This window comes from Macrobrachium rosenbergii, chromosome 26, assembly GCF_040412425.1.
Source record: "Macrobrachium rosenbergii isolate ZJJX-2024 chromosome 26, ASM4041242v1, whole genome shotgun sequence".
Classification (NCBI taxonomy): domain Eukaryota; kingdom Metazoa; phylum Arthropoda; class Malacostraca; order Decapoda; family Palaemonidae; genus Macrobrachium; species Macrobrachium rosenbergii.
Genome location: NC_089766.1, coordinates 4,456,008 through 4,463,507, shown reverse-complemented (window position 1 = coordinate 4,463,507; position 7,500 = coordinate 4,456,008). Strand labels below are relative to the sequence as shown.

The window sequence follows — 7,500 nt, the reverse complement described above, 5'->3', positions numbered from 1 at the left end:
AGAGAGAGAGAGAGAGAGAGAGAGAGAGAGAGAGAGAGAGAGAGAGAGAGAGAGAGAGAGAGAGCTTGCCTGCTTTTCCATGATAGTATTTTATACATACATGTATTTATCTATTTATTTATTTATTCAGAGAGAGAGAGAGAGAGAGAGAGAGAGAGAGAGAGAGAGAACAAAATTTGTCCGCCGTTACAGTGAGTTAAGAGAAAGAGCGAAATTTAAACTTTCCTCTCTTCCCAATAAGCCGAGAATACGAAATGAGAGAGAGAGAGAGAGAGAGAGAGAGAGAGAGAGAGAGAGAGAGAGAGAGAGAGAGAGAAACAGGCAAAGAAGCCATTCAATCATGGCGCTTTCGGGCCGGGATCTGAAGGCGCCATCAAATTATGCATTTTTCACCGGGTGTCTTGTGGCCAAAGTTTTTACGATAGTCATACGTCACGACCCAAAGTTGCTTCAGAGATAGATTTGCCTCTTGTTTATTTTTTTTTTTCTGTTTCGTTCTCATTTTGCATCGAAGCCTGGGAGACGGGAATGAATGCCCATTTTGTAAACGTTTCTCATATTCTGTCCTCACCCCGTCGGAGGACGGTGCACTGCAGGCGTGACTCGAGGTTCTTCGCGGCGTCCCTACGGCCGCTAGCTGTAACCCCTTCCATTCATTTTCCCATACCTCCGTTCATAATTTTCAGGAAGTGAAATTAATCGATTTACACGCATCTACAAACATTTAGAGAGAAATATAAAGAAGTAAAGTTTGGTAAAATGTAATTTCTAGTATCGAATGGAATACGTATTGTCTCCGAGTTGATTCCTCCTTATTTTCCTTTGAATGGCTTTGTGCAAAAGTTAAACCTGCTAATTACAGTACACAGATATCTCCCTAAGTAACAGTTACTTATTTGGGTGCTAGCACTTTATCTATAAACAATTTTACTTATAGGAAAATAAACAATTTGCATCATGTGCTGAAAAAGGAACCGTAATATATTTTGATAAATGTATTATCATTATTGCCTTAGAGAGAGAGAGAGAGAGAGAGAGAGAGAGAGATAAAATATCCAACTCGTGAGCAAAATAAGATTATTAAAAAAAAGCACCAACACTGAATAAATAAAAAGAGCTTTCACCGCATCAATCACTTTCTCTCTCTCTCTCTCTCTCTCCCCTAAAATATCAGAAAAGAGGAGCGGCCATTAGCTCCACGGGAAATGAAACGAGAGAAAAGGAGGAGGAGGAGGAGGAGGAAGGAGAGATAAAAGGAAAGAAAACCCGAGAAAAAGATAAAAAATTATTTTGGGGCAAAATCACCAACTCCACTGAACGTCCAAGAAAAGGCTTCGGCTTGAGAGAGAGAGAGAGAGAGAGAGAGAGAGAGAGAGAGAGAGAGAGAGAGAGAGAGAGAGAGAGAGTTGGGTAAAAACAATGAAAAGGGAGAAAGTGAGAGGGAGAGAGAAAAGGAAGCTAAAATGGATAAAGACTTTCTTTTTAAATTCCGCTTTCGGAGATGAACTGTTGAGGGTCGGAGGAGGTTGGGGGGGAAAAGGAAGAGAGAGGGAAGGGGTGAGGTGAAGGGGGAGGGAAACTACTAGGAAAAGGAGGGGAGGGGGGAGGGAAAAGGAGGGGAAGGGGGTGGAGATATCTCCATGGAAGAGGGAGACCGAAGAAGGGGAGGGAGGGGGAATGGAATGTGTGTAGAGGTGGATAGAGAAAGGAGGGGGAGGGGGAGGGGGAGGGGGGAGGGGAAAGGGGGAATGGAAACCTGGGGAGGGGAAGGGGTAGGAAAGAGGGAGGAGTAGATAGGGAGAGGGAAGGGGAAAGAAATATGTCCCAAAATCCTAAAACCCCAGAATTCAAAAATTAGATTCAATCTGTCTTTTCGCCAGAAAATCAAATTCATGAATTCTGTCTTAGGAGGAGGAGGAGGAGGAGGAGGAGGAGGAGGAGGAGGAGGAGGAGGAGGAGGAAATGACGCGGAGATCTTCCTCAGAAGGAGGAGTGAGGAAAACCATCTTTTTCCCCCCCTCATGGTCTGGCGTTGCAAAGTCTCCTCGAAGGCGTTAAATACCTTTATAACAAAAACCAAAAAACCTAAAAAAAAACTTCAAATTGAGATACAGGTTTTCAAAGGCGTCTCACAGATGCTGTATAGACGATGCTTTCGTAAAACCGCAAGGGAAAAAAAAATTTCAAAAACCAACACAGATTCTTCAGAAGGTTCTCTGAACTGAAAGGTTTAGGTTTTTTTAAAGTCTTCTTGTTGATAATGAATGCTTTCATGAACTTTCGTAATGTCAGGATGTTAAATTCAGGCTCGTGTACTGGTTATTTAATGTGTGATGTGAGTGTTTAAATGTATAAGAGTATTTAATACAGGTACATTATGTATAATTATATATACAAATATATGTATACATATATACATATGTTTGTATATATGTAAATATATATATATATATATATATATATATATATATATATATATATATATATATATATATATATATATATATATATATATATATATAGAGAGAGAGAGAGAGAGAGAGAGAGAGAGAGAGAGAGAGATTCCTCTCCGATTCATATCCGTGATTTCGGAAAACTTTGACTTCCTCCGCCGAAATTCTAGCATGACTTGGCAGAGGCAACAGACATCAATATCACCAAATAAAAGGAAAAAAAAGTAAAAAAGTAAAAATAGACAAAACATACAACAAATAAAAGATACCATTAAAAAGATGTGATTAAGGCCCAGTGTACGATTGAAACAAAAAGGTAAATTTATCACTGATACAAATAACAGTCACCACGAATAAAAAAAAAAAAAGACTAGTAAAATAAAAGATGCCAAATAAAAAAAAAAAAAATTGATATCAGCATACACTAAAAACGAAAGGTCAATAAATGACAGATACAAATAACAGTCACCAGGAATCAAAAAAAAAAAAAAGCCGTGAGATAAAAATAAAAGACGTGAAATGAAACTAAAAATAAGAAAAAAAATCAAACACGAAAAACAAAAAGTCAAATAAAACAGACACAACGAAAAGTCACCAAGATAAAAAAAAAAAAAAAATTACGAAAAACGTAGAATAAAAATAAAAGACGTGAAATAAAAGTAAAAACTAAAAGCCGATGGCGATCATCTCGTGTTTCAGCGAATGCCTTTTCCGAACGGAAGGGACTTGACATACCCACACACACACACACACACACAAGAAATCTCGACCGATAAAGAGAAGCCAGAAGTATTTCCACTTCACTTCCCCCTCCCTCTCTCCCCCCGCCCTCCCCTCCCCCCTTCTCTCTCTCTCTCTCTCTCTCTCTCTCTCTCTCTCTCTCTCTCTCTCTCTCTCTCTCTCTCTCACCCCTACTGGATGCCTTGGGTATCATCCGAAGACGACTCCCACGATTGCTGCCTCTCTCTCTCTCTCTCTCTCTCTCTCTCTCTCTCTTCTAGCTTTCTCCTACCTCTCTCTATTAGCCAAGCTTCATGTTGTAATGTATTTAGGGAGAGAGAGAGAGAGAGAGAGAGAGAGAGAGAGAGAGAGAGAGAGAGAGAGAGAGAGAGAAGAGAGAAGAAACTAATATATTTCACAGTTATTGACAAAAAAGCTGGAGAAATACTTGGCGATAAAGAGAGAGTTATTGACAAAAAGCTGAGAGAAGAAACTTGGTTATTGAAAAAGAGAAATAGAGAGAGAGAGAGAGAGAGAGAGAGAGAGAGAGAGAGAGAGATCGGGCCCCCATCAGCATCCTGTTGACCTCAGAGGAAACACGAGGTGTGAGGGTGTTGACACTCCGGCGTCAGGTGGCGCCCATTGGCACGCCCTTGGCTCTCGATGTCCCCTTCTTCAGTTGGGTCTTTTGACGAAGTTTCTGCTTTATTTTTTATTTTATTTTTTTTTACTGACAGGGGCCATCGTTGAGTGGAGTGGCATTGGAGGGGGTTGTGATGGGATGGGTAGTTTTGGGGGTAGGGGAATTTAAAGGGGAGTGAAGTGGGTGAAATGGAAGTGGAATGTGGTAACGAGTGGGTGAAATGGAAGTGGAATGAAGTGGATTTTTGTCTGTGGAGGAATTTTTGCCTTTGGGTGAATGATCTTTTTAGACTGGATTTTTGTGTAAAGTGAATTTTTGCCTCTGAAGTGAATTTTTTTTTGCCTTTTTTGAAGTGAATGAATTTTTTTTGTCTTTGTCTGTGAAGTGGATTTTTGTCTGTGAAGTGAATTTTTGTCTCTGAAGTGAATTTTTTCTCTGAAGTGAATTTTTGTCTTTGTCTGTGGAGTTCATTTTTTGTCTGTGAAGTGAACTGAATTTTTGTCTTTGTGGAGAGTTAACTTTAGTCTGAATTTTTCTCTGAAGTGAATTTTTTTTTGTCTGTGAAGTGGAATTTTGTCTGAAGTGGAAGTGAATTTTTTTTTTAGGGATTTTTGTCTAGTTAAGTGAATAATTGTCTGAGGTGAATTTTTCTCTGAAGTGAATTTTTTTTTGTCTTAGAAGTGATTTTTTTTCTAAAGTGATAAGTGAACTTTTGTTTTGTCTTTGAATTTTTGAATTTGAAGTGAATTTTAGTCTTTGTCTGTGAAGTGAATTTTTTGTCTGTGAAGTGAACTGAAGTGAACGTGATATGTAAGCACTTCAGAATTGAAGTGAGTTGAATTGGATGACGAGTGTGTAGGGGAAATAAAATAGTGAAATATAGTGAAGTGAATGAGAACTGAAGTGAAGTGATTTGACCTAACATGACCTCACCTAACCTAACCTAATACTAATTTCTTGTGTATGTGAATTCATCCCAAATAAACAAACAAGGCTGAGAAATATATTCCCCTTTTTTATATATATATATATATATATATATATATATATATATATATATATATATATATATATATATATATATATACAAAAATAAATATGTATATATATCTTTAAAAGGGTGAATATATACCTTTAAAGGGAAATATATTTAAATGGGGACCTATTTAAATATCCCATAATAACATTCAGAATTAAAAGAATAAATTTTATAATGAAATTGTGCTTCCAAATGGAGACACTTAATAAAACACAAAGCTCAATAATAATAATAATAATAATAATAATAATGATAATAATAATAATAATAATAATAATAATACAACAAACAGGATTAAAAACATACAAACAGACCATAAAACTTGTAACACCAAATACAGTCAAGAAATAAACTCACAATTCTAACTCAAATTAATGTCAGAAACATCCATATGACGTCACTCGGTACGGTGCCAACTAGGCAGAGAGTAATAAGTTGCCAACTTGCCAATTAATTCTACAATTTAAAACCCCGTCCTTCCTTTCAATAGACATAACAAATGTGTCACATTTCATCACTTTTTATTAACCGGATCCACGTGTTGACACAGCCATCTCATTAAAACAATTTTCTCAAACCCTTCCTACAGTCTACACTTCCTAATTAAAATGAAAATAGTAAATTTAAAGTATTATTTTAAATGTTAAGTTTCACCATCTCTCTCCTCTCTCTCTCTCTCTCTCTCTCTCTCTACTGACTTGCACTTGCATATATTAACTAATAATTACACCCTTCTGACCTCTTCAAATTTCATGTTAATTATTCCTTTCTGACCTCTTTAAATCATTGTAGTTTCCAGACCCTTTAAGGCTGATTCACATCACACCATCACGTCACCGACACGTCACGTCACCGTCCCATCAGCCGTGCCTTGTATTCACACTATCCATCTCAGTTCCGTTCAGTCACGTCACGTCAAAATATTCTTTTCAAGAAAACGTGTCGTGATGTGACGGTGGATGCCGTGTCCTTGACGGTGACGTGACGTGATGGCGTGAACAACGCCATTTGATTACATGGAAGAAATTCTCACGTACATTGACGTGACGTGATGTGTCGGTGACGTGATGCTATAATGTGAATCAGCCTTTAGGCTCTAGAAAAAGGCTGGAAGCGTAATTGTAGGTATAATGTATTTACCTCATTTGCCACTTTATTAAATGATGTACAAGAATTAATTGTGTGTTTTTTATTCATCAGATTTAATTGTAACTTTCATGTGACATAAAATTGTGACATTTTTATCTGCGAAAGAATTCTAGGTCAGTTTTAAACTTAATAAATGTGTAGCATAAATATGTGTACATATATTAAATTTATAATGTATATACACAAACATATATATATATATATAGATATATATTCAGAGGGATGAGACTGCAACCCCCATAACCTTTTCTCGACCACAGCTAACATTGGTACCTCTTCAACTTTGGGTCAAACGTCACAAACTCAAGGGTCAACCAACCGGCTTGATCAAAATAATTTACTTTTACTCTTAAACTGTGGAATTCTCTACCTTCCTCTTTGTTTCCAAATACTCTAGTGGTGAGTCTGTCGTCTTTTTAGCTTAGGGTGGAGAGAGAGAGAGAGAGAGAGAGAGAGAGAGAGAGAGAGAGAGAGAGAGAGAGAGAGAGAGCATGTTACACACATACACATTGTCATATCTTCTAGCGTTACACCTTCAGTTATCGATTGAGAGAGAGAGAGAGAGAGAGAGAGAGAGAGAGAGAGAGAGAGAGAGAGAGAGAGAGAGAGAGAGAGAGAGATTAATATAGCGCCTAATGAATGCCACTTGGAGTAGGCCCAAGGCACCCGTGCGTCAAACACACCCAAGAATATAAAGAACAGAGACAAAAGAACTTGGTATGAAAAGGACATATATTACTCTTTCCCTTCCAGAACAAATCCTACGGGGATTTATTCCGCACAGAGGGATGCTGATGTCTGATTTACTCGAAACAAGTAGAGATTGCAGAATAAATCTTATGGGGATTATTCTACATATGACACTGGTATCCGATTTTAATCTCATAGGGATTTATTCTGCATTAAAGGACGCTGGTGTTGGATTTACTCGAAACAAATTAAAAGCCACAAAAAAAAAGAGCCCAATTTGAACCACAAAAAACAAAATCATCCCAATATGGACCACACAAAATAACCCCAATTAGGACCACAAAAAATGAGCTTAATTTGGACCACAAAAATATGAGCTCAATTTGAACCGCAAAAAAATGAGCCCAATTTGGACCACAAAAAACAAAATCAGTTCAATTTGAACCACAAAAAAATTAACCCAATTTGGACCACAAAAAACAAAATCAGTTTAATTTGAACCACAAAAAATGAGCCCAATCTGAACCACAAAAAAAAACAAAATCAGCTCAATTTGAACCACAAAAAAATGAGCCCAATTAGGATAAAAAAATGAGCTCAATTTGAACCACAAAAAATAATCCCAATTAGGAAAAAAAAACACACACACACAATTAGGAAAAAAAAAAAAATGTAAAAAAAAAATCATCCCTCAATCTGCTCAAACCACAAGAAAATCAACTAAATACGAACCACAAACAAATCAGCTCAATCTGGACCACAAGAAAATTACCCCAAACAGGACAACAACAAACGCGCCCACCCCC

General features: G+C 37.3%; 1 protein-coding gene across 24 annotated transcripts in view; it reads right to left on the bottom strand.

Moving 5' to 3' along the window:
• The window catches only part of LOC136852943 (transient receptor potential-gamma protein-like), a 698,042-nt gene that overhangs the window by 86,583 nt on the left and 603,959 nt on the right, over positions 1 to 7,500 (bottom strand). The window lies entirely within an intron of this gene.